Raw genomic sequence first — 6000 nt, 5'->3', positions numbered from 1 at the left:
GTGCAGGGATTATATGGGATAAGCAAGCAGGAAGTACAGAGGCAGAATGGCTTGTCAATTAGGGATTGGTTTATACCATGTGCATCATAGTGACTGGCCACGCATCATGGTGAGCCAGCCATTTCTAAGAGACAGAAGCAACTGGAACTGGAACAGGAACTAAGAAGCTGAAGTGGTTGTGGGACACATCTTCTGCTACATGATATGTCATGGAGAAGTTCTTTTCTGGTCATGGCTCTTTTGGGTCCTGTATGCCTGAGATGTATTAACTAATGGTCATCTTATAACACCCAGCTGAACTGAATCAGCATGGTTCTAGGTGTGAATGGCCCACTTGAGGATTGGTGGCAATAACACAAAAAAGAGATCTGGAAGGGAAGATGGTGTGCTGTTGATCTTCCAGGAGTAGCTTGTCACACTGGCTTTACTGATATGAACTCACCTGTTCTCATTATCAGAGGACCTGCAGTCTGTGCTGTTGCTGAGGATGGCTGTGGTTCTTTTCAGAGGGCTCTGGTCTTTATCTTGAGCATAGCTTCCTTGCTCCAATGCAGATTCCTCAGCCTGCTGGCATAGATCCTTTGTCCTGCTGACACAGACTTTCTAGCTTCCACCACTGAAATTTGGGCCATCCTAGTGTAGAACCTTAACATAGACTTGCATGAAACATTATCGTGGGCTCTAGGTCCTCAGTTGGACTTGTGCAGGACATTGCCATGGAATTCAAGCCCTCAGTTGGATTCTTTGGGTCTCAAGTGTGTAGACAGATCTCCTGTGCTCTTTTACATTTGGGTGAATATTATAAAATAATCCTATAAATTATGTGTCCTGTATTAAATTTTTTCCTTGTAAATCCTGACTACCACAACGCTTCTTATACTTGAATATTGAATTCTTTCCTTAGATTTGGAAAATTTTCATCTATGACTTCAGTGAGTAAATTATTTATACTTTTGAGTCATCTTCTAGTTTTTCCTTTATTCTTATACTTCTGGGATTACTTTTTGACTCACCTGGCAACTGTTGGGTCCATCTTGCATGGTATCATGTGATTTTTTAGGGTGTCACTGAGTTTATGATCTACTACATCTACTTTGTCTTCCACTGTTGACATTCTGTCTTTACACCATCAAATCTTCTACCCATGCTTTTCACTGAATTTTTCATATTATCTTTCTCTGCTTGATTTTCTCCTATATTTTCTAATTCTTCATGAACATAGTCATGTTTTTGTTATACTGTCTCTTTTAATTCAGTCTGTTTATTTCTTCTTTAAGATCATTGAGCTCATTGAACACTGTATGCATTTGCGTATATGTTTATTTTGTTATCTCTTTAAAACTTTTTTTTGAGGCAGAGTCTCACACTGTAGTTCAGGTCCTGAATTCACTATATAATGAAGGCTGGTCTCAAAGTCATGGTGATTCTCCTGCTTCAGCCTCCAATGTGCTGGATTACAGGTATGTGCCACCACACCTGGTTCTGCAAACATTTGACTATTAGGTTTTTGAGTTCTTTGCCTGTAGTTTCCTCTACTTCACTTTTTGTGAGAGCAGCTTTTGGGAAGTTACATGGTTTTTGAGACTCTTGTTACCTTGCTTTCTCATATTTCTATTGTTTTTGTGCAGATATGGAAGATAAATTAAAGTAGAGAAACTCTGTCACTACTGTGGAGATCTCCTTAGTTAGATTCTGTCTCCCTGTGATGTGTCCCTGGGTTTGCCTATGTTCTGATGTTTATACACCTCTTTAATCTATGCAGCATCATATTTGAGGATCTTCTTAATATCCATCCTTCTTCTGGGAGCTCGATCTCTAGCACTGTCGATGTCCGCTCCCGGCCGGCAGGAAGGACACACGACAAAGTCTGGTAGTGGACAACCTTTTCTTTTTATTTTCCTTCTCCGTACAGCCTGCCCTGGGTTCTCCCAGCTGAAGCCTCCTCTGGTCCGCTCCCCGCGGCTCCTTTTGTGCTTCAGTCTGCCCCAAAGCCTCTACCGGTCCGCTCTCCGCGGCTCCTTTTGGGCTTTTACTTCTGGGCTTCTACCTGGCTTTTTCTTCCGCCCAGGGGTGGCACCGGTATATATACGGGTACAGTGTCCAATCATGTTAAAGTAAGCAAGGCAAGCTGATTGGCTAACATCATCAGTTGCCAGGCAGACTATATTGTTGAGCGGGTTGTTTACGCGGTAAGCAGGAAACTAACATATTCGATGGGAGGGGTAATCTACCCCAGGCTTTGCTCTTTACCACAGGCCGCACGTCCGCCGCGCAAGGCGAGCTATCACAGACGCGGCTCCCAACATCTCCCCCTATTTTATTTTTTATGAATGTGCGCATCGTAGCCCTTCCTGGACTGGGTGCAGAGGCTTATGCCCTATGTGTAGGTCCACCGTAGGTCTTTGGCTTAGACCCTGGTTGGCCATGCCATGGTCTGCCAAGGCCCTGAGGCCCTCGTCCTTTTTCTAGGGCCAGGCACAAACTGGACGGAACCTGGATGCACACAAGCTTGCACTCATTTCCTCTCCGTAAAGAAATCCCCTCGGAGAGAAATTTAGACCTGGGCAGCATCTAACAGTCCAGCGGCTTACGTGCAGGATGGGGTAGGGCCTGGCTTAGGTCGAGTCGTGCTGGGAAGGCACGCTCTTACCCGTCATTGACTCACCTACCCTGCTGTGTATTGTCACCTTATGGAGGAGAATGAGGGATGCCCGCCATATCTAGACTCGGTCGTGGGCCAATTGAGCAAGCCATGCATATGCCTGAGGATCTTCTTGTCCATTTTGGACTACCGCTATTTTTATTCATCTTATTGGTTGGTCTGTGATGGATCTCCAGTAGGGCAGGTCTGATCTTCAGTCGAGGGCTTTGTTGCCCGTGTCAGTCTCTCCGGTATCCACAGTGGTTCTCGTCCCGGTTCCTGTGGGAAAACACAAACCGCGCCTCGGTTCCAGCTGACCACTGGATCCGGGCCCATCCATTGTCCTGTCAGGACATCTTTCCACTTCACCCACCCTTTATGGTTGGGGGAAGGGTTGCAGTGCTCCACAGCTGGGGAGCGATTATCATTATTTAAATTTAAAAAATTGTGTGTGAATAGTGCCATGGATAATCGTGCCTTTGGGGCCAGGCCTTGGCCTACTCCCCCTTTTTGTTTTTTATTTTTTATTTTTTATTTTTATCTTTTTCGTTTGTTTTTTTTTTTTTTTTTATTGGTACCAGGGATCGAACTCATGACTGCCTGCTTTCAAGGCAGGTGCTTATGCCGCTGAGCTAAATCCCCAGCCCCTCTTTCCTCGACCGGCGTTTTTTTTAGCCTGCTCGGCAGAGAACTCTGCGTACCAGGCTCGCCAATCCAGGTAACTGCCCGAGGGCAGACACGCCTTTGCCAGCTGAATCCAGTCCGCGGGGGTGAGGGGCCCAGAAGACAGATTCTCCAGCATGGCAATGGTGTAAGGCGCAGTCGGCCCAAAGGTTGTAACTGCATTTTTAAGTTCTCTAATCTGCTTTATCTCAAAAGGCTCCCATACATTGCGTCCCTGGCCCATAGCTACTTGTACAGGAAATATCCCGTAGGGGCCACTATCTATCCCAGGTGGATGTACCTCATGAGACAAGCGTCCCCCCTGCCAAAGCCGCCTGTAAAAATACCGACCCGCCGGCGGCGGAGCATAAGACAGCGGCCGTGATTGGGCGGAAAATGGGGGCCCGTGCATCACTTCCTGTTCTGGCGAAAGGGGAGAGAGCTCCCAGGCGGCCGCCTCGTGGCGAGGAATCGCCTCCGGAAACGGCCCCCAAGGTAAAGAACCCTGCGACTCCTTATCGAGCGACTTAGGCTCCTGACAGCTGGTCTCTTTGGCCTCCTTGCCATTTAACTTTCCCTCGTCCTCGGAGTCAGACGACTCCGAGGCTAGAGCCCCGTCCTCCTCCTTAGCATCCTTGTTCCCCTTGACGGACCCCTCTCGGGAGCTCCCTGACTGGGCCTGCTCAGATACCCTGCGTACTTTTGTAAGCTCTTGAGAGCTTTCTCCACAACCACCCTCGCTCTTAGTGTTGCTACCTAACATGTTTCCCATCTTTTAATATGTTACTCACCGCGTGAGGCCCAAGGAATCCGCCACTTACGCGTGAGCCTGAGGGGAGTCTAAAAGCCCTGTAGGTGCGCGCCACCCAGAGCCCAGGCTTATCCCCAACTCACCTGTCTTGCAGCTCTGTACTGGAGCGTTGTCTACTTCCACGTCTCGGGGGTGATCAGTCCCCGTACGGGCCACCAAATGTCGATGTCCGCTCCCGGCCGGCAGGAAGGACACACGACAAAGTCTGGTAGTGGACAACCTTTTCTTTTTATTTTCCTTCTCCGTACAGCCTGCCCTGGGTTCTCCCAGCTGAAGCCTCCTCTGGTCCGCTCCCCGCGGCTCCTTTTGTGCTTCAGTCTGCCCCAAAGCCTCTACCGGTCCGCTCTCCGCGGCTCCTTTTGGGCTTTTACTTCTGGGCTTCTACCTGGCTTTTTCTTCCGCCCAGGGGTGGCACCGGTATATATACGGGTACAGTGTCCAATCATGTTAAAGTAAGCAAGGCAAGCTGATTGGCTAACATCATCAGTTGCCAGGCAGACTATATTGTTGAGCGGGTTGTTTACGCGGTAAGCAGGAAACTAACATATTCGATGGGAGGGGTAATCTACCCCAGGCTTTGCTCTTTACCACAGGCCGCACGTCCGCCGCGCAAGGCAAGCTATCACAGACGCGGCTCCCAACATAGCACCACTCAGAGGAGAAAACACACATAGCCATGGGCTTTTCTTGGAGCTAGCTATTGGTCTGTTGTTTCTCCCTGAGAAACGTCTCTGCCATTATCTTGCCTTAGTATAGACAGTTTCCTTTCCGGCGAGCACTGCAGGTTGCTTTGTTCTTTTCTCTGCATGGCCTTCAGTTGAGCTGTGGCTTCTCATTTTCTTGTTGGCCCCTATCAGGGTTTTTTGTTTTTGTTTTTTGTACCAGGGATTGAACTCATGACCTCATGCTTGCCAGGCAGGTGCTTGTGCTGAGCTAAACCTCCAGCCCCCCTATCAATTTTTGAATGTTAAAAGCAGTATCTTTCCTTTGGCTTTCCCTGCCAAAGTTGTGCCTATCAGCAAATATCTCTGAAATTCCCTGCGAGAAAAACAAAAAGTATTGTTGCCAGGCAACAAGTAAAAGGAGAGCATTATTTTTATGCTTTTTGGAAGGTATAGGATTTTGTCTCATGGTTTCCATGGAGAATTCTAATTACTGAGATTAGTCAAATATTTCAAAATTGAAATTTTTGCAAAGAGACTGTGTTTGTAGGGTAAGGAAGAGAAATAGTTAAAACCTCTACCAGAAATTGACCAATATCTCATAGCATTAACCAATTTAAGTCAAATTTTTCCAGTGTGCCAGTTACTTTTCTGATTTAATACAGTAATATTTAATTAAAGTCATATATTCCATGTAGAGAATTTGCAGTATAAAAAACTGCCACATGTTTATGGTGTGTGCTATGGGGGTGAATAATATCTTTTCTTTCCCCATCACAAGAACTCTTTATAACAAAAGAGAGATTGACAAGGAAAAAGTATACATATTTAATATTTTATGTGACATGGGAGCCTGCAGAAATGAAGTCCCAAAGACCCAGGGCAACTGTATTTTGTGGTTAGAGATGCAGAAGTGTGTTTGGAGTACAAAAGTATATGATTTAATGGTAACAAACTGGAGAACCTAGGAAGACTTGCTTGTGATTCTTCTTGGTCTCTCTGAATGACATTCTTTCTCTCCTGGGATAGAAAAGGACACTTGTCAGACAAAGTTCTTCAAAGCAGGATGGAGGGAGAAAGTCAGAGCATGCCATTTATAAGTTTTATGGTCTGTTTCAGGACAGAGAGGGACCAGGAAATTCTAGTTCCAGTGCTCTGGAGTGTGGGCCAGAGAAGGTCAGTGAGATCCTCCTGCTAGAAGACAAGGCTTTGAGACAAAGAGC

This window comes from Cavia porcellus, unplaced genomic scaffold, assembly GCF_034190915.1.
Source record: "Cavia porcellus strain 051 isolate PalLab524CR breed Dunkin Hartley unplaced genomic scaffold, mCavPor4.1 scaffold_10, whole genome shotgun sequence".
Classification (NCBI taxonomy): Eukaryota; Metazoa; Chordata; class Mammalia; order Rodentia; family Caviidae; genus Cavia; species Cavia porcellus.
This window is presented reverse-complemented; position numbering follows the sequence as displayed.